The sequence below is a fragment of the Sus scrofa genome, chromosome 4, assembly GCF_054392235.1.
Source record: "Sus scrofa isolate SSC_HxYL_T2T_F1_AM1 chromosome 4, Sscrofa_HxYL_maternal_Yorkshire_Landrace_v2.0, whole genome shotgun sequence".
In the NCBI taxonomy this organism is placed as follows: domain Eukaryota; kingdom Metazoa; phylum Chordata; class Mammalia; order Artiodactyla; family Suidae; genus Sus; species Sus scrofa.
The window spans coordinates 26,458,699-26,485,950 of NC_139386.1; positions in this window are offsets into that span (position 1 = coordinate 26,458,699).

The following is a 27,252-nucleotide window of genomic DNA, read 5'->3' on the forward strand; positions in this document are numbered from 1 at the left end:
GTCAGGAGATGAGCTGAGAAAAGAAGGTCCTGGTCTACCATGCAAATGCTTTGGGAAAACAACTTTCTTGAATCATATGACTAAGTAAGAGTATAGCTGAAAAGTCAGGCTTGTATTTGGTCAGTAATGAAAAGAAAAAAAATCACAAATGTTGTACAGAACAAGGAAAAGAACTTGGGCAGGTTTGACACTAATTTTTTAAGAAAAGATTAAATAAAAAAAATTTGAATAATTTCTCACAAATTTTAACAGGATGAAAACAAAAAGGACTTATTTGAGATCAATCAAGAAGGATGAATGAGATTAATATATATAGACATTTTTCTAAGGATTATTTGACAATTTGAAATGAGCACATGTTTTGAAGCAGATAGATATGGCATCAAATTTTAAGGCTACCATTTAGTAGCCAAGAAACTTGTGAAAGTGGCATAGATATATAAATCCTACTTGCCTTACCTAAGAAATGGGGAGTATGAAAACCAAAAACACTGTTTGAAAAGTATCTAAGAACATCTACAACATGGTAATTCCATAAACAACAGTTACTACTGCTGCTGCTGTTCCTGCTACTATTACTTATATTCCTACTAACATTAGCTGTCTTAAGTATAAACCAATAATCAGATTTTGTCAAGGAAGAAAAATGAGCAGGTACAAAACAAAGAGAGCAGAAAATAATAGAGTGCATTTAGGACTGTGAGATAATAGATGTGGAGCTCCTAAAACCCTTGTAATTTCCTAAACGATAAGAACACTAGGAGCATCTATTGTTGTAATATTTATCACTGTTATCAGTTCCTGACACAGGACTCCTGAAACTCTTTGTAAATTCCTAAGTGATAAGAACACTAGGAACATATTTTGTTCTATTGAGGTTACTTTGAATGGCTGTGGTGGCTCCTGGATGGGAGATGGTCAGGAGAAAAACCAAGCCATTATTAGAAGGCTGGAATTTTCAGTTCCATCCCTCATCTTCCAAAGTGGGGAGAGGGGCTAGAATTGGAATTATTAGTAGATGATGCTTACATACAGAAGCCTCAATAAAATCCCAGTAGTATGGGATTGAGAGAGCTTTAAGGTAGGCTAATACATCACAACAGGAGGGTGATGCATACTCATTCCACAGAGATAGGAGCTTTGCTTGGGACCCTCACAGATCCTGCACTGTGTATCTCTTCATGTGTATTCTTTATCATATTATTTAATAAACTGGTAAGCATAATTGCTTTTCTGATGTCTGTGAAGTGCTCTAGCAAATTAATAGAATCCAAGGAGGAGGTCATTCAAAGCTCAGATCTATAGCCAATAGGTCAGAAGCACAATTGACTGGTAATTGGTATCTGAAGTTGGAGAGGAGGGCAGTCTTGAAAGATTGAGGAGAAAAACTTCCACGTACTTGGTGACCAGAAGTGTCATTGTGAGTAGTAAAGGAGAATCACAGGGAACTGCATTTTTCTTTCCTTACATAGGAATGGGAAAACTGAGTTTTTATAGAAAATAAATTCTATAGAAAATTCACAAATCTTAGTGGGTGAATTCACAAATCTATGTAAATGATAGAAAAGCAAACAAACACATCTGAAGATTTGAACATGACATTGTGAAAAAGATATAAATGGCATAAATAGAAAATTGCAAGCTAAAGGTGCAAAATGTATTTGTTTCAAGAAGAAGTCAACCAAAATATAGCATATTATATGCAAAGACAACAGAAGAATGGGAATAGTAAAAATATGAGAATAAGATTAACAAACAAAATTCAGAAAATCAGTAGCCCCTAGTGATAGGTTCCCAGGAGGATGGAGACAGACCCTCACCCCCCCGCCCCCGAGTGACTGTTCACCTAGGAAACCTGCTGCAGACATGGGTAAGGCCCAGCACAAGATCTACATATACCCTTTCCTGGAATGTGGAGCATAGATTAATGACCTACAAGGATTAACTGCCCTCTGTCATGGGACTCGACCACCTACCCCTCCCCACATATCCCTCCTCCTTCTTCATAGTTCCTACTATAAGTTCCTGCCATGAACTCCAGCCACAGATTCCCACCACAGATCCTTCATAAGCCTAGCACCTCCTCACAGTCAGAGCTGGCACCATCCTGAGCTCAGCCTGTACTCCTCTGATGCCTTAATAAATCTCTTTTGATTTACCAACTAGGCCTTGCGTGTTCCTCCCTCAGCAAACCTAACACTTAGAAATGATTGAAAATACTAATGACACTTACAAAATTTTGGTGAAAATGATCAAGAAAAATAGTCAGCAGTGTCATGAAAAAAAGTAAAATATTACATATCTCATCAGATGTAACAAACATTTAAGAATTTCATAAAAATTTTTATGAAAATTAATTTGAAAATAAAGATGAAATTGGATAGAAATTAAGTAAAAGTCACTAAAATTGAAAAAAAATTTAAAAACCTGAATAGTTTTATAATTATTAAGAAATTATATTTTCCAATTACAGAAACACAAAAGTAAGTAAGTAATTAATTCACAGGTGAATTAATTAAATATTTGAGGAACATATAAAGACATATTTTCTCCTAAGTTCTTTCAGGATGAAAGAAAAAAGAGTACCTTTGTCATCTGTTTATATGGCCAATAAAACTTTTATAAGACCACCTAAAAGGAAAACACTAGAAGGAAAAACAACTGGCCAATCATCTAATAATATTGATATTCATATAAGTTATATCTCCAGTTTAGTATATTTTCATTCCTGTTATTGAAAGTGTAATATAATAAAATTAACAAAATGGCCCAAAAATGAGTAGTATTCAAAGTAATTATTTGCTGGTATGTCTATGTACAGAGAAATTCAAAATGGATAGGTAAGTACATTATTAGAATTATTTAGGAGATGGGAATAAGATGGTGGAATAGGAGGACTGGAGCCCAACTTCTCTCCTACAAACAACAAAATTTACAACCAAATGCTGAGCAATTTTCAACCAAATGGACCGGAAACCTTCAAAATGGTATCCTACTCCAGAAGACAAAGAGGAAGCCACATCACGAGGTAGGAAGGGTGATTATGTGATATAAGCAACCCCATACCTTCCTGGTGGGAAGCCCCACAGACTGGAAAGTAACTGTATCACAGAGACTCACCTACAGGAGTGAGGATCTAGCACTGGGAGAAAGAGCCCCCTAGAGCATCTGGCATTGAAGGCCAGTGGGGCTTGTGTGCAGGAACTCCACGGAACTGGGAGAAATGGAGACCCCATTCTTAAAAGGCGCACACAGACATTCACGTGCACTGGGTCCTAGGGCAAAGCTAAGTATCCATAGGAATCTGGGTCAGACCTGACTGCAGTTCTTGGAGGACCTCCTGGGAAAACAGGGATGAATGTGGCTTGTTGTGGGGGAAGGACATTGGAAGCAAAACTCTTGGGAATATTCATCAGTGTGCCTTTCTCTGGAGTTGGCCACTCTGGGAAAATCTGGCCCCACCCATCAGTGCTGAGAAGCCCCAGGCCACACTACAATCCAGGTGGGATCACAGACCCACTCATCAGTAAACAGGCTGCCTAAATACCCCCCAGGCATAGAGCTGCCTCTAATCTCACCCAGAGACAAAGCCCCACCCACCAGAGGGATAGGAATCAGCTCCACCTTCCAGTGTGCAGGCATCAGTCCCTCCCATCAGGAAGCCCTCAGCAAGCCCCTGTACCAACTTCAGCCACAGGGGGGGCAGACACCGAAAGTAAGAGAGGCTACAACTCTATTATCTGTAAAAAGGTCTCCATGCCAAAAACCTATAAAAATTAAAAAGACAGAGGACTATAACTCAGATGAGGGAGAAAGAAAAAACTCCAGAAAAACAGCAAAGTGATCAGGAGATTCTCAGCCTCCAGGAAAAAGACTTTAGACTGCTGATGCTGAAGATGATGCAAGACATTGGAAATAAACTGGAGGCAAAGATGGATAACTCACAGGAAACACTGAGCAAAGAGATGCAAGATATAAAACTTAAGAAGAGATGTAAAATACAATAACTGAAATAAAAAATTCATTAGAAGCAGCCAACAGCAGAATACAGGAGGCAAAAGAACGAGTAAGTGAGGTGGAGGACAGATTAGTGGAAATCATGGATGCGGAACAGAAAAGAAAAAAGATTGAAAACAAGTGAAGAGAGTCTCAGAGAACTTGGACAACATTAAATGCAGCAACATCTGTATTATAGGGGTGCCAGAAAGAGAAGAGAGAGAGAAGGGGACAGAAAAAATATTTGAAGAGGTAATATCCAAAAACGTCCCTGACATGGGAAAGGAACCACTCACTCAAATCCAGGAGGCACAATGAGTACCATATAGAATTTTTTAATAAATTAAGTATAGCTACTGATTTAGTATGAAAGAAGTGGCAAAAAAGAGATTAGTCATACAATTTAAAAATGTCCTTTAGGAGTTCTCATTGTGGCACAGCAGAAACAAATCTGACTAGGAACCATGAGGTTGTGGGTTTGATCCCTGGCCTTGCTCAGTGGGTTAAGGATCTGGCATTGCCATGAGCTGTGGTGTAGGTCTCAGATGTGGCTTGGATCTGACATTTCTGTGGCTCTGGCATGGGCCAGCAGCAACAGCTTTGATTAGACCCCTAGCCTGGGAACTTCCATATGCTGCAGGTGCAGCCCTAAAAAGAGCAAAAAAGAAAAAAGTCCTTTAAAGTATTTAAAATATGTAACTAAAAAAATTATAAACTATCTTGAGCGAATTTAAAATAGATCCATTACATGGAGAATATTGTCATACACTGGAAAAATAATATAAATAACTAAATTTTTCACAAATGTTGCACAAAGTTTTGTATGAATCAAATATAATCTTTTATATCAAGACTAGATTTAGGAGTTCCCATTGTGGCTCCAGTGGTAATCAATGGACTAGTATCCAGGAAGATCTGGGTTTGAACCCTGACCTCACTCAGTGGGTTAAGGATCTGGCTTTACCACAAGCTGTGGTGTAGGTAGCAGAAACAGCTTGGATCTGGAATTGCTGTGGCTGTGGCTGTGGCATAGGCTAGCAGGTGCAGCTCCAATTCGACCCCTAGCCTGGATACTTCCACATGCCTCAGATGCTGCCCTAAAGAGACAGAAAAAAATAAAGATTAGATATAAAACGTATAGCTTATGTATATTTATATGTATTATATAAATACATATTCAATAAAATATGGAACTCCAAGAAAACTTTATATGAAAAAGGTAAGATAATCTTAAAATTTGTATGAAAAATCAAAGAAAACTTACAAACTTGGTACACAAAAGAAAATAAACACACAGCCAGTACAATGCTCTATGGAGAAAAGCTGAAGCCATCACACTAAAATCTGAAACAAGAGGATGCCCACTCTTACCACTTTTACACTTTTGTTCAATATGGTATTAGAGGTCCTAGCCATGGCAATCAGATGAAAAGAAAAGAAAAGAAAAGAAAAGAAAAGAAAAGAAAAGAAAAGAAAAGAAAAGGGATGGAAGAAGGAAGGAAAGAAGTGTATCCAAATTGGAAGAGAAGTGGTAAAATTGTCACTATATGCAGATGACATGGTACTATATACAGAAACCCTAAGGACTCCACTCAAAAACTGCTGGAACTGAAAAAACAAAATTAGGCGAAGTAGCAATATACAGGATTAACATTCAAAAATTGGTTGCATTTCTGTACACTAATAATGAAATATTAGAAGAGGAATATTAAAAAATAATACCTTTTAAATTTGCACCTCCCCAAAATTAAATACCTAGGAATAAACCTGACCAAGGAAGTGAAAGACTTAAATACTGGGAACTATAAAACATTAATCAAGGAATTTAAAAAGGATTCCAAGAAATGGAAAAATATCCCATGCTCCTGAATTGGAAGACTTAATATTGTTAAAATAGCCGTACTACTCAAAGCAATCTACAGATTTAATGTGATCCTTATCAAATTACCTGTGAAACTTTTCACAGAACTAGAACAAATAATCCAAAAATTTATATGGAACAATAATAGACCCTGAACTGCCAAAGCAATCCTGAGGAATAAAAAAAAGCAGGCGGTAAAGTCTAACAATAGACTTCAAACAATATTACAAGGCCACAGTAATCAAGATAGTGTGGCACTGGTATGAAAACAGACTTACAGATCAATGGAACAGAATAGAGAACCCAGAAATAAACTCAGACCACTATGGTCAATTAATCTTCAGTGAAGGTGGCAAAAATATAAAATGGGAAAAAGACAGTCTCTTCAGCAAGTGGATAGCTGCTTATAAATCAATGAAACTAGAACACTCCCTCACACCACACACAAAAATAAACTCAAAATGATTTAAGGACTTAAACATAGGATAAGATATCATAAAACTCCTAGAAGAGAACATAGGCAAACAGTCTCTGATGTAGACTGTACAAATGTTTTCTTAGGTCAGTCTCCTGAGGCAGTAGAAGTAAAAACAAAAATAAACCAATGGGACTTAATCAAACTTACAAGCTTTTTTACAGCAAAGAAACCATTAAAAAAAGTGAAAAGACACCTTACAGAATGGGATAAAATTGTTGCAAATGATAGGGCTTAATCTCCAAAATATACAAACAACTCAACAACAAAAAAACAAACAACCCAATTGAAAAATGGGCAGAAGGCCTAAATAGACATTTCTCCAAAGACCAATGGATGGCCAGTAGGCACATAGAAAAAACATTCAACATTAGTAATTATTAGAGAAATGCAAATCAAAACTACAATGAGGTACCACTTCACACTGGTCAGAATGGCCATCAAGTCTACACATAACAAATGCTGAAGAGGGTGTGGAGAAAAAAAGGAACCCTCCTATACTGCTGGTAAGAATGTAAATTAGTACAACCACTATGGAAAACAGTATGGGAGTTCCTTCAAAAATGAAATATAGAACTATCATAAGATCTAGTAATCCTATTCCTTGGCATATATCCAGACAAAACTTTCATTCAAAAAGATATATACACCTGCATGATCATAGCAGCAATACTCACAACCTAAACAGTCTAAATCCATTGATAAATGAGTATACTAAGAAGATGTGGTACATATATACAATGGAATGCACTCAGCCATAAAAAAGAACAAAATAATGTCATTTGCAGGAACATGGATGCAACTAGAGACTCTCATACTAAGTGAAGTCAGAAAGAAAGAGAAAAATACCACATCATGTCACATATATGTGGAATCTAAAAGAGGGCACAAATGAACCTATCTACAAAAACAGAAACAGACCCACGGACACAGAGAACAGACTTGTGGTTGCCAAGGGGGAGGTGTGAGGGAGTAGAATGGACTGGGAGTTTGAAGTTAGTAGATACAGACTATTACATTTAGTACGGATAAGCAATGAGGTCCTACTATATAGCACAGGGGACTATATCCAGTCTCTTGGGATAAATCATGATGGAAGATAAAATAAGAAAGGGAATATATGTATGTGTGTGCATGACAGGGACACTTTTCTATACAGCCAAAGTTGGCACAACATTGTAAATCAAATATAATTTAATAAAAAAATTTTAGGAGTTCCCGTTGTGGTGCAGTGGAAGTGAATCTGACTAATATCCATGAGGATATGGGTTTGATCCCTGGCTTCGCTCAGTGGGTCAGGGATCCAGTGTTGCTCTGAGCTGTGGTGTAGGTTGCAGATGAGGCTCAGATCCTGCATTGCTGTGGCTATGGAGTAGGCTGGCAGCTATAGCTCCAACTCTACCCCTAGTCTGGGAACTTCCATATGCCTCATCTGAGGCCCTAAAAAAAAAAAAAAAAAAATTTAAGTAGGGTTTTTTCCTACAAATTTGTCAAGATGTTTTATAAACCTTTTGTAATTAAATCAGTATGGTATTATACAAATGAAAACAAATATGGATGGAAACAAATAGCTTTAAAAGAAAATGACCCGCATTATATTACAAAGATGGTACTACATTGTAGTGAGTAAAGATGTTTTTTAGAACATGTATCACTTCAGTTACATTCACACATGATAGAAAATAAAACTTTACTCCTATTTCAAGTACATAAATTTATTGCAGATAGACTGTTAATATAATTCTATACAGCAGAACAATAAGAAATATAAATGACCATACCAGAGAAAACTTTGGTCATGCTGAGGTAAAGAAACTTTATTTTTTTTATGTAGGACACAAAAAGGATTAACCATACATAAAAACATTGCTAAAATGTTCTACATGAAAATTAAATTCTGTTCATTAAAAGACAGTATTAAGTTGTAGAATCTGAGAAGATATTTGCAAAACACAAAGGTACAAAGTATTTAGGATATATAAAATGCTTGTGTAAATCTATAAGAATAAAGAAAGGCAATATAGGAGTTCCTATTGTGGCTCAGCAGTAATGAACCTGACTAGTATACATGAGGACATGGACTTCCCCAGTGAGTTAAGGATCTGGTGTTCCCATGAGCTGTGGTGTAGCTAACAGATGAATGGCTGGGATCCTCCTTTGCTCTAGCTGTGGTGTAAGCCAGCAGCTGTAGCTCTGATTCAACCCCTAGCCTGGGAACTTCCATATGCTGCAGGTGTAGTCCTAAAAAGACAAAAAAAAAAAAAAAAAAAAAAAAAACAGACAGACAATATAATAGGCAGTGAATAAGAGATCTGAATAAGCATTTCAGAAAGGGAATAAGCTACATCCATGAAACAAATTCAAAGATATCAACCTCATTAATACTTAGGAAAATACAAATTAAAGCCAAAATGCAAATTTAATCATACAAGAAAGATAAAATAAGGGGGAAAAAATCCTGGTAATACCAACTGTGGAAAGAATTGTGATGTATTCATAAGGTGGTATGAATAAACGAGCCCACTTGACACACAATACACTAGGAAATGAAAGTGCCAAAACACTTGTAATGAATGATTCCATTTAAATAAAAATGGGCATAAAATAATGCATTGAAGCTGTACAAAAGCTATAAAACAAAATGTTACAGGCATTGGACATCAACCAACTGGAAGCTTCCATGCTTGAGAGAAGGAAGGCATGTGATAGGAGTCTCATTCACCTTAGCCTTTTCCTTCAGAGAATTTTCCCAACTGCAGCAAAGGGAGGTAGAGCCCAAGCATAAGTGCCGGTCTCACTGGGAAAGAAAAAAGTCTGAGATAGTTTAGGAAAGACACTAAAATAAAGGCAGATGCAGATAAGAAGCCCCAGAATCTCTGTAAAAATTGACTTCAGATACTTAGCTATTTTCTGAGCTGTCCATGTATATGACGAAATGATGCAATTCTAGCAAAGAATAGCTGCTAGCAGGAAGGGCACTAAATATAGACTAAATTAAAGAAAAAAAAAACTATTGCATTTGGAGTAGATAAGCAATGAGATCCTGCTGTATAGCACGGTGAAGTGTATATAATCACTTGTGATAGAACATGATGGAGGATAATATGAGAAAAATATTGTATATATATATGTATCACTGGGTCACTTTGCTATACAGCAGAAATTAACAGAACATTGTAAATGAACTATAATAAAATTTTTTAAAGTGTAAAAAAATATGGATAAATGAGTTAAAATTGTAGAGAATTTCAACAGATGATTAACATCTACCCAAAAAAAGAGACAATAAGTATTCTATTAAATAATACAGTAACTAAAATTATGAACTGTTTGGATGTAATTAACAGAAGGCTAGATAAAGAGGACGAAAATTAGTAAACACAAAACTGGACAACTGGAAATGGCTAAACAGAGATGGGATATTGTTAACAAGTTGAATATATCTGTAATTAGAAGGCAGATATAATGGAGTAACAGGAAAGATCTATATGTCCATATGGATAGCAGTTTACAAGGGTGTTTATATGTGTAGCATTTTATTGAATTGTGAGCTTGAGTTTTAGGTGCTTCATTAAATGCAATTTATAACCAATAAAAATAAATACAATGATAGTTATAAATATTTGGGCCAATCATACTTTTTAATGGGGTACAGTTTAAGATAGCAAACCGCATAACTTTTCAGATAAATCTTTACCATCTATAATCTGAAAAGCAAATAGAGAAGAGCAAGGTAAATCTTCTAGAGTAAGAAAAATAAAGTAGAACTGTGGAACTGACAAATTTAATATTTACCATGTCCAGGAATCACAGCAAACCTATTGGCTTACAACCTAGAGCAATTTATATGATTAATGAAGCCTGCATTTGAATTGCAAAATACTGAAGTTAATTTGGTGGAACAACTCACTGAACCAAAGAATGAGCGTAACCACAGATATTAATACTTCACCTGGCTCTGTTATTCTCTGCTTGGACTTATGTATGCATAAATTCTCATGGAGAAGCATAAGTATTATTTATGTTTGAAAATGTTCATAGGGTAAAAGGTAAACTTGTAATGGATGATGAAAAGGGAAATATTCATAAATGAAGGGAGACAAAGAAAAACTGCATGATTGCAACAAAAATCTGACTTAGAAGAAAAAACTTGCTTCTACTCAATACATATTATACATGCATGCTTGGAGAAATGTAAAGACTTAGAATATGGCTCTCCTTGAAGGAAGAAGTCTGTTGTAATAAAATAGAGTACAATACAGTGGCAAAACAAAGCTACAGACATTAAGAATCTTAAGGAAGAAGATGTAGAGAGAGGATAAACAGAGAAGACTTCACAGAGGTGATAATATTCAGTTTGAATATGAAAGGTTCAAGGTATGGTCTGTAAGTAGAAAGGTAGAAAATTAATTTCAAGGACAATGGTGAGCATTAGTTTATAAAGTAGCTTAGATTATATGTACAGTATAAATTTATTATCTAGAAATTATGGCAATAAAAAACCCTTGAGATATTTATAGTGAGACAGTTAGTAGACTGGACATAAGTTACTGGTAGCATTCATTCATTTTCCTCAAAGCCTCAAATATGGAACATCAATTTGTGTTTTATATTTTGTTCTATTTTGTCTTTTCCATGTGTAAATCTTGAGTGTTCTTTTGCATTAGATATAAATATTTGTGAATTTCATGCAAGTGATTTTATGCACATGCATTTGACTGGCTCTATCTCAAACCAAAATACTTAATAGAAATATTGACACTTTTTCCAATAACGTTTAATTTTCCCTTGCATCTGAACAACCTTAGAGTTGGTTCTGTGTTTGTTGCTCAGATAGGCAGAACAAATACACTAATCAGTTTTGAATGTGAATTGTGAATGTGCTTAGCTAACATTGGAGGATTTTTCATGATACTGTTTCTAAAGATAATCAGTTAGTTGGCCTCAGATAAATGGCTATTCATTAACTTAATTAGCTTATGGAGGAAGTACAAAAGATGGCAAAGTGGGTGGCCACTGGAAAGTACTCCCCGTAAAGCAGACGAAAGATTTTTACTGTAAAATAAAATAATTTTAAAAAACCTTGAGTTTATGAGACCATTTATTTCACCACTGGTAAAGTAATTATCCCTAGATAAGAACATTTACCTTGGAGGAAAGAAAGGAAACCAAAACAAAACAAATATGGATTTGTTGAACTCTTCTTATGTGCTTTGGAATTAACCTACGGGTGATAATATACAACAGTGTTGTACAACATTTCATTTAGTTCTGTCACTTGGGAAATAGGATTATCTCTCCCATTTTATATATGAGAAAAAAGAACTTCAATAGGAGTAAAGCTGCTTGGAGAAGTAGTAGGGTTTGAATGTCAAAGAGGCCAGGAATCAGAATTCAGTTGAGAGAAGTTTGCAGTCACTTAGACCAGCAGCTTTTTCTGATTCTTGCCCAGAAGCTCTCCTGTGTGACCTAGAGACAAGGGAAGTCTAAAACTTTTACATTTCTTGTAAACCCTCTATCCTGAGGATAAGTTCAAAACTCCTGAAGTAAGTGGAAAAATCACTAAAATACAATGTGCCTCTATACCATCTTTATATTTTAATAATTCACACAAGTCTGGCTACTTCTAACTGATTTATCTTCCATTTCACTAATTTTCTCCCTTTTCTTGCACCTGTATATGCCAAATATGATATCAAATTGGTGTAGTGAATTGTTATTTTCAGTTCTAGAATATCCTATTGGATTAATTTTATTAATTTTGGGTTCTCTTGTAATTTTCTTTTTTCATATGATTTCAATGTTAGATGATTTTGGTTTCATTAATTAAACCATTCATTTGGTTTTAAGAAGGTGTTTGCCTTTCTCTTTCTTAGTTCACTTAGTATGAGAATCTCTAGTTCCATCCATGTTGCTGCAAATGGAATTATTTTGTCCTTTTTTATGGTTGAGTAGTATTCCATTTTGCATATAACCACAGCTTCTTAAGCCATTCACCTGTTGATGGACATTTAGGTTGTTTCCATGTCTTAGCTGTTGTGAATAGTGCATCAATGAACATAGGGATGCATGTATCTTTTTGAATGAAAGTTTTCCCTGGATATATGCCAAGGAGTGGGATTGATGGGTCATATGGTAATTCTATATTTAGTTTTCTAAGGTACCTCCACACTGTTTCCATAGTGGTTGTACCAATTTACATTCCCACAAATAGTGAAGGAGGGTACCGTTTTCTCCACACCCTCTCCAGCATGTGTTACTTGTTGACTTTTTAATGATGGCCATTCTGACCCATATAAGGTGGTATTTCATTGTAGTTTTTATTTGCATTTCTCTAATAATTAGTGATGTTGAACATCTTTTCATATGCCTGTTGACCATCTGTATATCTTCTTTAGAGAAATGTCTACTCAAGCCCATTTTTTGAATGGGTTGTCAGTTTTTTTGCTATTGAGTTGTATAAATTGTTTTTATATTTCAGAAATTAAACCCTTGTCAGCTGCATCATTTGAAACTATTTTATTGCATTCCATGGGTTCTCTTTTTGGTTTTTTTTAATGTTTTCTTTTGCTGTGCGAAACCTTCTAAGTTTGATTAGGTCCCATTGGTTTATTTTTCTTTTTATTTAAATAAAAATAATTTTATTTTGTTTATTTTTGGCCACGATCCTTGCATGTGGACGTTCCCAGGCCACAGAATCAAACACATATCACAACAGCAACCTGAGCTGCTGCAGTGAAGATACCAGATCCTTAACCTGCTGCACTGCAAGGGAACTCCAACACATAATTTTTAATTGTATACAGAATATTGAGTAAAATTTGGCCAAGAATTTGGAAGAAATCATATTTTTCCATGGAGGATTAATTTTTCTCCTGCCATGCACAAAAAATATAAGCAGGTCATTTTTTTTCCTGAAGGTCAGTTTTATGCTTTTCAAAGAATATAGTATTCTACCTTAACCCTTTCTTCTGGGTCTTGGCAATTACTTCTAAGATGTGTCCCTTCTTGGGTGTCAACTGACAAAATGAGATATTTACTATCCTCCATCTTGGCAGGGTTTGAACTCAACCCCTACTTCTTTAGGGTCATATAGCTGCTAAAATTTTTACTGGGCACTTTAACCCCTCAAATGCCACTTTCTGCTAGGTTTCTACCAGTTTAATCCCACACATTTGCAACTTATGGATCAGTAAAATCCTAAAGGGGAATTTGTACATGCAGTTGGAGGCTCATGTTGGTGAATTTCCTTCTTCCCCTTGATGTACCCCTCAAATCTCAGATTGTTTGACATCCTGAACTCTAATGTCTTACTCCTCACTAGAGGAAGAGTACAGTTTCCTGTTGTAACTCTATTTCCTCCCATTGACTATCAGTCTTCCCTGGGGGAGGAACAAAGTGAATGTGAAGCTCACCTTCTCTTCCCTCAGATATTGCAGCCTGTCCCATTCTGCCTGTGGTGGTTTCTCTCCATTGCCCTCAAATGTCTCCTATACGTATTTTATCCTCTCTTTAAGAGGTTAGTCCAACATAAGCTGCTTTGTCATGGCTGATATTGGAATTCCTTTCTGTAAGCTATCCTAACTATGTATATTTCAATCACTAGAAAAATAATTAAGAACACAAATGATGGCATTCATGAGAATATATTAACTTTGGAAGTAAATAGTATTCTGTTGACTGGAATTAAATTGGAAGTTGCAAGATGTATCTCATTCCTGTTTTAATTAAATAATTTCTGTGCTTGTCACTATGGCAATAGTATGCTACATCCAGAAGAGCACTGACTAGGAGGAAAAAAAAAAAAAAAATTCCCATTTACTTCTTTTCTCTTTTTTTTTTTTTTTTTTTTTTGGCTGTGTCCACTGCATGTAAAATTTTCAGGGCTAGGGATTGAACCCATGCCACAGTGGTGACCCAAGCCACAGCAGGGAATTCCCTCATTTCCTTCTTAATGATACTTCAATCTGGGGGAAAGTTCTTAACTCAGTTTTATAAATTACTAAATATTCACACTTTACAGTTTGGTTTTGAATAAATGTTATTTATATCATTCTGTTCATTAATTTATTCAATAATGCTATCTACATGTGCCAGGTTTCTTTCTAGCTGTGGAGGATAGAAAATGAAAAGAAACAAAATCCCTGATTTCATAAAACAAAAAAATTCAGTAAAGTATACAGAGCATAAATAAGTTAAAATGCATAGATAAGATCATTTCATAATAATTTTATGGACAGTGACAGATAAATGTGTAGAGGAGAATAACACTAGAAAGGAAAGCCTCACCTAAGCCTGGTACCTGAAGTAAGACAAAAACCATACTAGAATCAGACATTTTCAAGGAAGAGGAAGTGTATCCTAGGAAGAGAGAACAGTAATCAGTGATTACAAAGGTTTTGAGAAAACTTTCTCGAAAAAGGAAAACAAAATGGTCATTGGGGCTACAACATAATAAGCCAGGAAAAAGTGGTAAAATCATATAAAAAGGAAGGAGGCCATGCAAGATTTAATAAGATATTAGAAACTATGTAAAGCTATTTTTTTAAATTTTTATATAAAACACAATGGAATCCACAGTGGACCTGTAGACAGATGAATTTATGATATGATTTATGTAAAAATCAAAACAAAATAAAATAAAATCACCCTTGATGCTGCTGTGTGGAAAAGGGGATGGTAGGTTGTTAGAGTGGACAAAACCATTAGGAAAATGTACTAGTTCTTGAGAGACTTAACCCTGGTTTAGATTAAGCTGAAGAGACTCAAGGTGGAAGAATATAGATAATTCATGGTATATTTTGGAGTTAGAACCCACCAAGATTGTGGAATTGGATGTAAAGTAGAGAAAGAAAAGGGGAAATTGAGAGTAATGCTTGTTTTGGGGAGTTCCCGTCGTGGTGCAGTGTAAACAAATCTGACTGGGAGCCATGAGGTTGCCTCACTTAGTGGGTTAAATATCCCGCTGTTGCCTTGAGCCGTGGTGTAGGCCAGCAGCTGTAACTCTGATTGGACCCCTAGCCTGGGAACATCCATATGGCGTTGGGTGCAGTCCTAAAAAGCAACAACAACAAGAAAAAAGCGATGCTTGGTTTTACTCAAAAATTATACCTAAACACCACAAAACTGCATTCAAAAATACAGTAATTTAATAAGACTTCAAACCATTGAAAAATTAATTAGAAAATATCTTTACACTTGTGCCATCAGAATAATCTAATGCTGTATTTATTTACTGTTGACTTCAAAACTGCTCTCACTAAACACTAGTGTAAAAATAGGCAAGCATTTCTATTTGAGTGGTTAACTGCTGGCCAATATAGACAGGCAAAATTGGTTCAAATGTATAACCTGAATGGATAAGGATGAAACCTAAATTATGCAGCAATCATGTACAATTAATCGTCAAGTGAAGTTTTCAAGTCTTTCAAGGTCACATATCATTGATGATAATTTTATCTGTTGAGGGGATCTATGTCCTTCTTTTTATTTATTTATTTATTTTTATTTTTTCATTTTTTTGTCTTTTTGCCATTTCTAGGGCCGCTTCCCACACCATATGGAGGTTCCCAGGCCAGGGGTTGATTCAGAGCTGTATCTGCCGGCCTACGCCCTGGCCACAGCAACACGGGATCAGAGCTGCGTCTGTGACCTACAGCGGGATCCTTAACCCACTGAGCAAGGCCAGGGATCAAACCCGTAACCTCATGGTTCCTAGTCGGATTCATTAACCACTGCGCCACGACGAGAACTCCATTTGTCCTCTTTTTGAAAAAAAATAAAATATTTATGATGTAATGTTCTAAAGTATGAATTAGTGTTTGAATAATTAAAGAATTTCTTTCTTCATGACTTAAGATATTTTAACAATTTTGAGAACTTTAAGATTTGAAAATTTCAGAACCAATTAAAGAAACTTGAGCTATTTTGAAACATCTATACAAAAGAAACCAACTAAATTAATACGTTAAGAATCAAACCAATATTAAATGCAATATTCCCTATGAGATTTCCATGAATTTCTGTTTCTCTGTAGTTCTTATATACTCCTTTGACCCTAAATTATCTTTTCCTCACTAGTTCTCTTAGACTCCTTTGATTCTAAATTAATATGATAATGTCACAGGTTCTCCTAAGTAATTTGGATATAGGACATTGGAAATACGTCCTGAATAATCTTTTTCATGCAGAACTTGTTTTTCACAGGACAAGGGGACTCTCAGAAAGGCTGCTTCCAGGCTGAGAGCCAGTAGGTGAGAGGCAGATAGGCTACCAGGAGATGTGCCCTAGAAGTCAAGAAATCATGGCTAGAATCCAGGTGGCAGGATACCTGTTACAGTCCAAGGAGTATTACAGTACTGCCTAATTTAGCAAAACTAAGACAGGAACAAACATAGGGATCAAGTTCCCGCAACAAAAGCATGGAGAAAGCATCTTAGATTCTAGGAAAAAGTGTAGCTATAATAATTAGAAAAAAAATCAGGTCTAAATAGAAATAAAGAGAAATTAAGTTCTAAAGGGTAAGATGTGTATTATTAGCCTCCTGTTGTAGGTGTAGGCCTGGGGATAAGTTCGAAGGCAAAAATTAAACTGTTTCAGTCATAAAGCAAGAAAGGCATTCCAGATAGATTATTTCATTTTATAGTTCAAGGAACAAATGAAACTCAAGAATAATATCTAACAAATATGTAAATAAATATTTAAATTGACAACAAAAGTAGATATAATATTTACTAAATAATGAAACAAATTTTCACTATTTGCAACCTGTAAAGTGTTAGCCAAGTTTGCTTCTAACAAGATGCCTGGCTTAAGACATCTTCCTCTGAAAAATAACACAAAATATTTTAAGCAATTTTGGCTTACATGTAAAAGAGCTGGCTTGAGAGTAAGTGAAAGCTGGGACACAAGGAGGAAAGGATAATACTGTTCACGGAGGTCAGCAGAGCACCAAAGTTACTATTGCTCTAATGGTGATTGCATACTTGTTAACATTGCTTTTTGGGCTTTGGTTTGCAGAGCACAATACCCAGCACTACTCAAGTTAGGGAGTCTTTCATGGCTTCCTGTAAGAAGTCTCATAAAGGTGGAACTTTCATGAATTGGGACTCTCAATGTGAGGTCCATCCAGGAGTAAATCCTGTGTCCTTATCCTGAAGGTACTATCTTCAGCGTACCAATGAATTAAATGTCAAGCTGGAATCCTGTACTCAATGAATATATATTTCAAGAACAAGTGTAAAAACAAGACGATTTTAGGTAAAATAAAAAGTGGAGACGACAATCTGCAAATCTTAATAGAGAAGTTCTGCAGGTGTACTTTAGGCAGAAAGAAAATGATTTGATCAGAAAGATCTAACATACAAGTGAGAATAGCTAAAAATGAGGTAAATATTTTGACATAATTGAATGCATATTAACTATAAGCAACAAAATTGACAATTGCTTCATTAATCATGGGCATAAATTACATTATTCCAAAAGTAAAAATAAAAATAAATAAGGTATTGAAATTAAGAGGCCAGCAACTTAAGACAATCTTGTGTATATATAGATTGCTATATCAAAACCTATGGTATCTGGAAACCAAAAATCTACAACAGATACATACACAAAAATAATAGAATAAGAGAAACAAGAAAAAAGAAAATGAAGCAGAAATTGATGCTGAAAATGGATTATGAAATGAAGATGATTAATCAAGTTCTGTGTTCCATAATGAAAATCAACAACATTTATATATTAAGAAATCCATTATACAATGAAAGTACACTACATATTATTTACAGAAGTACACTAATGTTACATTGAGTAATAAAGTCAACAATTACATAATTATAAAATATAAATTATTATAAAATTATGAATCAATAAATAATTAAGAAGGTATAAATAAATGAAGAGATGTACCATGTTTAAGACTGGTAGAACTATAGAGAGAGGTTGCTTTGCACCTTAATGATGTGTTGTGTTGACATCATTCCAATAATAATCATGTCAGGTGATTTTGTGGACATTGACAAGGAAATTCTAAAATTCTTCTCAAATAAAAATAAGGCAGTAGCACTAACTCTAACAAATATGAAGACATTATAAAACCTATGATTAATTCATAGAAAAAGAAAATGAAATACTAGGGCAGAATAGAGAACCCAAAACATATATGGTCATAATATGAAAACAATATTTAAACAAATCAATGGGTTAATCTCTCAATGAATAATGTGAAAATAAGTAGGCATCTGGAAGAAAAAGATAGTACTGGACACAATCTATCTCACGTTTACACATAGAATCATTTTCAGATTAAGTAAAAATGCAGTGTATAAAGAAAAACCTTTGGAAGATGATAATGGAAAATATGTTTATCCAAGCAGATGTGCACCAACAATTTGAAGACATCAAGAACTTCTGTTCATCAAATGACACCACTAAAACTGTAAAACACATTATAAATTAGAGAAGATATTTGCCTCAAACAACTCAGTAGAAGACAGGTATTTACCCTATATAACCTCCAACAAAGAATAAGGAAAAAATAAATTGATATCATTTATAAAAGATAGTATACACCAATGTAAATGGATGAAGTAGAACTCCATATGTCAACACGGATAAACCTCATACAGAATATTTAGGGAAAAGAGCAGGTCACAAAAGAATTCATAGTGTATTTTTTTTTTTTTTTTCTTTTTGGCTGTGTCTGAGGCATGTGGAAGTTCCTGGGCCAAGGATCCAACCCACACCACAGCAGCAACCCAAGCAGCTGCAGTGACAACACTGGATCCTTAACCCACTGTAGTTTAATTGCCTATTATTAAAAAGGCTATAGTTAAATTAGGTTGTTTGAGGTTGAATACATGGGATCTAAAACTCTAAAGTAAAGCAATGGTATAATCATTGCAAAAATGAGGACATTGGCTAACTATGAGAGGAGAAAATACTGTGAGCTAAGAAAAATAGGGAGGCTTCTAGGATATCTGCAATAGAGTTAATAGGTTTATGTTTTAAATTTTACATATTTTAAGTTAAAATTTATTTATATTGTTTATGAATTATGAATTCATTATTCTTTAAAAAGAAACTTGATGAATTAAAATAATATTTCTGTTTTTGCAGAATTGTCGGCAAATTTTTAATTTTTTATTTTAATGATTTTAATTTTTTCCATTATACTTGGTTTACAGTGTTCTGTCAATTTCCTACTATATATCGTTTCTTTATTCATCCAATCATTCTTCCATTTAAATCTTCTACAACAGATTCCGTGAAGTCAGAAAAGTGAATTTTGGCATGCACTTGTTACATCAAGAGGGGCACATATGAACAATTACCTAAGATATATTTAAATATAATAAATGCTATTGTATGTTAGCTATAGTTATTGCTTTTGATTGCTCAATCCCTTCTGCCTGTGATAAAGGATGGGCACAATAATTCCTAGCTCTATTGATGTTGGTCTTGGTCATGACTTGTTTTGGTTAAAGGGATATAGAAAGAAGTGACACTATACTAGTTGTGAGCCAAAGTCACAAGATTTATTATATCATTTTGTAAAACTACTTTGTGGTACTATAATCTGCCATGTAAAGGGTGTGTCTCAGATTTCTGCTGATTCAAGGAGGATGTAGAGTGGCAAAGCACAGCTAAACTAGATCCACGGTCAAGCACAATAAGATTCATGAATAAGAAATAAATGCCAATTGTTAAAAGCCACAGAGCGTGGGGTGATTTGTTTCACAACATCATTGCAGGAATAGCTGACTAAGACATATTAGGACAATCAGATGGAAAAGATTAATTCTGCCATTAGTGAAAAGTGTTAAACAAGGCATGACAGAGGGGATGGCATTTCACCTGGACCTTGAAAGATGAGATGACTTTGGACTGAATTGCCTAGCTCCTTATCTTATATTTATCAATTCAATCAGTATAATGGAGTATGAAAATTTATCAATTGGCATCTTACATCACATTGGTAGAAAGTTTAAAGAAAGGCTTTGATGAAAGTACTTCCAAAATAATTATCAGGTGGTGATGGCTGATACAAAAAAAAAAAGAATTGTGTGTTTTTTATAAGCAAAAATTTCATTTTATAAAAGTCATTTCAAATAATGTAGTTCCTCCCTACATCAATTTGCAATTTATGATGCTACTCTCTGGGACACTATGGTTTCATGTATATTCATGTCAGTTTGTCTGGATAACCGCCCGCCACTGTCACCTACTAGGTTTACATCCCTCTGTAATACATTCTCAAAGTGCTGTTCACCTTTTCTTTATATCAGCAATCACAAATATAACAAAACCATTTGTGTAAATATTTGTGCAGTGTTTTTCTCTCTTTCTCCAATGAATTCTAAATGGGGACAGATACTGTGTCTGTTTTAATCCCTATTATAAAATGCCTGCAGTACAAGTGGCACTCAATAAATATTTATTTAAGAAGTCTATCAATAAGTAAGAGAACACAGGCTTTTATATCAGATAATCTGGGTATTTAAACCTATTATATCTTTCACTAAATTTAGATCTTAGATTATTTATATTTTCAATATTCTCAAATTTGTCCTACGCAAATTTAATTTGATGAGAATTGGAGAAAGATGTAAACACATCGCATAAACGTTAGTTCTCATTACTATTTAAATGTTTTGTGGTGCTTTAGGAATTTAAGAGGAGAGATTCATAGACAATCTTTTGCCAATTCAATTTACTGTAAAAGCTCATAGGAAAAAATTCCCCATGCAGGTTTAAGGACATTTGAGTGAATAATATGTCTTCTGCTGCATAAATAATTGGTTTCTGTATGATCATTGCAAGTATATCTCTAACAGCAGGTTTCAATAATTGGCTTATGTATTCACTATTTGTATTACCTAAACATCACCTTTTGGGGTTGATAATTTTGCTTACTTGAAGCATTAACAAAGAACACAAATGGAAATAAAAGAGTTCATAAAGACCTTTCTTTCAAACAATTAAATTTCTCTTAAATATGTTTCTGCATTTCGTTTTATAATTAACAACACTTAAAGTTTGTCCTGAATATTAGACATTTGGCTGCATCTACCCATCTATTTTCTAGAAAGTGAGTTTTCCTACATTTTCAACTCTGCCCTCTCATGATCACCCTTCATTATAAAATAGTTTTCTCATCATCTTCAAGCTGCCCGGCAATTTAGGAAACAGTAATAAGAAGGCTGGAGTTTATTTGTTAAATTGTTTGCTTGAATAATGCAGAAGTGCCTTGCTGTGCTTTAATTTAAACTAATAGCATTTCTTCTAATGCTATTACACAAATAAAATGCTAATAATTTAGCCTTTGTCTGCCCCCCACTTGTTTTCCAAATATGAGATTATATATTTGAGATAAAAAAAAAACAGAAATTCACATTTTATTTAGCTAAGTACTATTATCCATATTAGAAATAATTGTTAGCCTTTCCCAATATCTTCAGGCTACTTTATATGCAAGAAATCCCTAAAACTATAAATGGTGTCTTTCCTGTTCATAGAGAATAGAGCTAGGGGGTTATGTGAATGAAACATAAAAATAGATATGGTCTTACTTCTACAAATGGATGCAATTCAAAGACAGATTTTTCTCACTAAAACAGAATTACATCAGAGTTCCCATTGTGCCTCGGGGGTTAAAGACCTGACATAATCTCCATGAGTATGCAGGTTCCACCCCTGGCCTCACTCAGTGGGTTAAGAATCTGGCATTGCCACAATCTGTGGCATAGGTTCCAGATGCGGCTTGGATCTGGTGTTTCTTTTTCCAGAAAGCAAGTGATGGCTGTAGTGTAGGCCAGAAATTGCAGCTCCAACTGATTTGACTTCTAGCCTGGGAGCATAATATGCCACAGGTGTAGCCATAAAAAGTTACAACAAAAATTAAAAAAAAACAAAAACAAAAACAGGAGTTCCCGTTGTGGCTCAGTGGTTAACAAATCCAACTAGGAACCATAAGGTTGCAGGTTCCATCCTTGGCCTCGCTCAGTGGGTTAAAGATCTGGCATTGCCACGAGATGTGGTGTAGGCCGCAGACATGGCTCAGATCCTACATTGCTGTGGCTCTGGTGTAGGCTGGCGGGTACAGCTCTGATTGGACCCTTAGCCTGTGAACCTCCATATAGCATGGGTGCAGCCCTAGAAAAGACAAAAAGACCAAAAAAAAAAAAACCATAAACATAAAAAAATTACATCCATTTATCTATCTATTCATAATTTATAAACCATAAAATTTACTCATATTGGTTAACAGTTCTATAAAATCTAACAAATAGTTATAGAGCTATGTTATACCACCACTGAAAACTAGATGCAGAATTACTCCATTATCTCAAAAAAATTCCTCCATGCTGCCTTTTCTGGTTAACTCCTTACTATGCAACCTCTGAAAACCACTGATATATTCTCCATAATTCAAATTTAAAAAGAAACAGTTTTCAAAGAATATACATACTTATTATAGGATATTTATATTTCTAATCCATTTAAAATTTGTATCTAATCCAAACCCAGTAGTTTTTATTAGACTGTATTAAATCAGCATCCCAGTCTGAGGCGCTATGGACCATGTGTGCAGGATATGACTAGGTGTGCTACAAACCAGTGTTTCTTGCTTAAGTTTATAAATCTTTGAATTAAACAATTCTTCTTTTCAGTATCTCTACTCCTATATTCAAAATAAAATGCTTGCAGCATGGTTTCCATTGATCATTTGGAGGCAGGGCAAGATGTAGGAAACGATAAGCACTCGTAAAATTCACAGATCTATTTCATTTAGAAATACAGTAGATTTAAAAAAAAAAAAAACCAAGACAGCTGAAATACATAAATTGGGTTTCTTTCGAGTCAAAAATTACTGAGGTTCCATAGAAATCCAACCAGAAATTCACACAGTCATATATAACGCAAACAGATATAAAGCTGTCTATATTAAAATGTGTGGATAGAAAAAACATCCTATTAGTCCTTATGGTTATGGAGACTCAACCCAAAAGTTCTAACATAGTGTTTGAAATGGGGAACTCCAAATTAGAAATTGGGAACATCCTTGAAAACTCGTGGCACATCAGTACAACAGAAGCAATAGAAAGGCTTGTTGTACTGGACTGAATTGATGGAGTCTTATACCCAAGATGAAATGTTGCAATTGATAGCTTATTGTCCCCTGGCATGGGAAAATATTCGTTTTCCCTGTTATAAATTAGTAAATTTACACATAATATGATGTCACTGAGTAAACTTCTTTAAAGTGCATTTTTTTTCAGTGCGGTTATAAGACTTGGCATTTATATTAGCTTCAAATTAGTGCTACCTTTCCCAGTTTGAGGTGGAGGGGACAAGAGAGAGACTGGCAGTATGTTTTGATACTGTTCTTTTGTTAAATCGGTATTACTTACCTGGTATATGAATATCTTTGATAAAAATGAGAAACATTTACATCAGCTTTTTTTAGCACACCTGTGGCATGTGGAAGTTCCCAGGCCAGGGATCAAAGCCACGCCACAGCAGTAGCCCAGGCGGGTGCAGTGACAACACTGGATCCTTAACTCAATGCTCCACAATGGAACTTCTGTATTAGCTTTAATAATATAGCAATTCATTGTGTATATATACCACATTTTCCTAATCCAATTATTTGTTGATGGACATTTAGGTTGTTTCCATGTCTTGGCTATTGTGAATAGTGCTGCAATGAACATGCGGGTGCATGTGTCTTTTTTAAGGAAACTCTTATCCAGATATATGCCCAAGAGTGGGATTGTGGAGTCATATGGAAGTTCTATGTATAGATTTCTAAGGTATCTCCAAACTGTTCTCCATAGTGGCTGTACCAGTTTACATTCCCACCAGCAGTGCAGGAGGGTTCCCTTTTCTCCACAACCCCTCCAGCACTTGTTCTTTGTGGACTTATTAATGATGGCCATTCTGACTGGTGTGAGGTGGTATCTCATGGTTGTTTTGATTTGCATTTCTCTTATAATCAGCGATGTTGAGCATTTTTTCATGTGTTTGTTGGCCATCTGTATATCTTCCTTGGAGAACAGTCTATTCAGGTCTTTTGCCTATTTTTCAATTGGGTGATTAGATTTTTGCTGTTGAGTTGTATAAGTTGCTTGTATACCCTAGAGATTAAGTCCTTGTCCATTGCATCATTTGAAACTATTTTCTCCCATTCTGTGAGTAACATTGAGAACTATGTCTAGATACTTATATTGCAATAGAACAAAAGGTGGGAAAAAATGTATACATGTAAGTGTAACTTGGCCCCCATTCTGTACAGCAGAAAAATAAATAAATAAATTTAAAAAATAATAATAATATACCAATTCTCAGCTGTTTTTAAAGTTGAGCAAAACAGGTCAATTATAAGTCTAGTCAATTTTATGAATTTATTCCCTCAAATAAAGGATTAATTGCTGAGAACTGCTCTCCTGCTGTGCAAAATGAGAATCAGGATTTACATGAAGCAATGATTTTCAGATATTGGAATATAGGCATCAAAAGACTAGTTTGCCTGAGTGAAAGGATAAAATAAAATGAAGTAACTCCTAGATTGTTACTGCTTAATAACTGGAGTCAGTTTATAGGCCACAGAGCATAGGACTGAGGAGGTCAAGATTAGGTATTGGAAGGCCAAGGCAGATAGAATATATAGGTCGTAATACTAGATAAGAGGAGTTGCACAGAGAGGGCAGAAGAAGAGAGATGGAAGGAGGGAGGAGGGAAGAGAGACAGAGAGACAGAGATACAGAGAGGGGGAAAGATGAGAAGTAGGTGTAGGAAGAATAGGAGAAAGAGAAGAACAAGGACAATGGCAATGAAGATCAAGAAGAACAATGAGGAGAAGGAAAAAGGGGAAAGGGGAAGGGAAGGAAAAGGAGGGAAGAGAGGGAAGAAGAGGGCACGAGAACATGATGTTTGGCTATATAATGATCTGTGCATAGATGGGAGGAAATACTCTGAAGCTGCTCAAAACAGAATTGGGATTCCAAGACATCACAAAGGATGGGAGATATTTAATGATCACTCCACATAGAGTGAAGAGATCATAATACATAGGTTTTGGATAAAGCCATAACAAAGCTTCAACAGGTCTCAAAAAAGATCAAACAGACTTGCAAATAACTAAATTGCATTCTGGAACAAATCTCAGCACTGTTTAATAGATGACAAAATTATTTAGCACCCAAGAATATCAAATCTACAATATATGCAATAAAATCAACAAAATTACTAGGCATGCAAAGAGGCTGAAAAATATGACCCATAAAGGGGATTTAAATCAATCAATAGAAAGCAAGCCTAGATTGAATTTTGTTCATGATCAATTCTCTTTACATAAATCTATATATTCAATGCAAAAACAAAATCTCACAGGCTTTTAATTTTTTGGTAAAAGATGACAAGTTATTTTAAAATTTATATGGAAATTAAAATGGTCGAGAATACCTAAAAGAAAAACAACTAGGAAGTACACTCCCTGATTTCAGGAATTATTACAAAGCCACAGAAATCTAAACAGTGTGTGTACTGGCTTACAGATTAAAAACAATAACAATGGAACAGAACAGCAGGTCCACAAAGTGACTCCTTATACAGCCAAATGGTTTTGACAAAGGTACCAAGGGGATTTAGTGTGGAAAATATAGTTCTTTCAGCAAATGGTGTTGAAAAAAAAATGTAATCTCCATATGCAAAAAAAAGACTTAATTATTAACTGATACTGTATAAAATTAAACCCAAAATGGATTATAGACTTAACCATAGTGATAAAAATATAAAACATTTATAGGACATATAGATTACCTTTTCGAATTTATGAAAACTTTTGTTGGAAGATTTCTTAGATAACAAATCACAAATTATAGAAAAACCTCAAAATTCTAATCTTCTGTGGTTTGATAGATAAATTCTTAGAAAATGAAAACTCAATCATTGGGAGAATACACCTGCAAACAATATATATGATAATAGATGTGCATCCGTGTGGTAGTTAATTTTTATGTCAACTTGACTAGGCTAAGGGGTGTCTGTGTGGGTGTTAGATTCATATACTAATCAGAATGGATTAGTATATGAATCTAGTAGACTGAGTAAAGATCTGCCCTTCCCAGTGGGAGCAAGCATCATCCAATTCCTTGAGGGCAGGAATAAAACAAAAAGGTGGTAGAAGAATGAATTCTCTCTCTTATTCAGCTGAGATGTTCATCTTCTCCTGCCCTCAGATATCAGAGGACTTAATTCATGGGCCTTCAATCCACACTTCAACCAGCAGCACCCTAGTTCTCAGGCCTTTTAGCCTTGGTCTAGAAGTTAGATCATCAGCGTACCTGGTTTTCAGACCATCTGAGTTGGACTGATTTACACCACTGGTTTTCCTGATTTTCCAGCTTCCAATATCAGATTGTGGAACTTTCTCAGTCTCTATAACCATGGTACCAATTCCTATAATAAATCTCATATAAATATACATATTTCCTCTGGGTTCTGTTTCTCTGGAGAACCCTAAGATAATCTAGAGTACATAAAAAGTTAATACCACTAAAAAATAACATAAAAATCCAACAGAGAAATAAGCAATCACTTTACCAAAGAAGAAACATGAGTGCTAAATAAGCATAAGATAATCCTCAACATCATCTACCACAAGGAAAAATATGCCTTAAAATACCATTATCACTATGCTGTAAACCTGAAACGAATACAATGTTGCGAATCAGCTACACTTCAGTAAAATTTTTTAAATTACAATAAAATACCAATAAATGCTCCTAAAAAGACCAAGATTAAAAATCTTGAAAATGGCAAGTACTTGAGAGAACTTGGAGAACGTAAGTACTCATACTTTGCTTCTGGGAATGCAAAATAACACATTCACTTTGGAAAGTAACTTCAGAGTTTC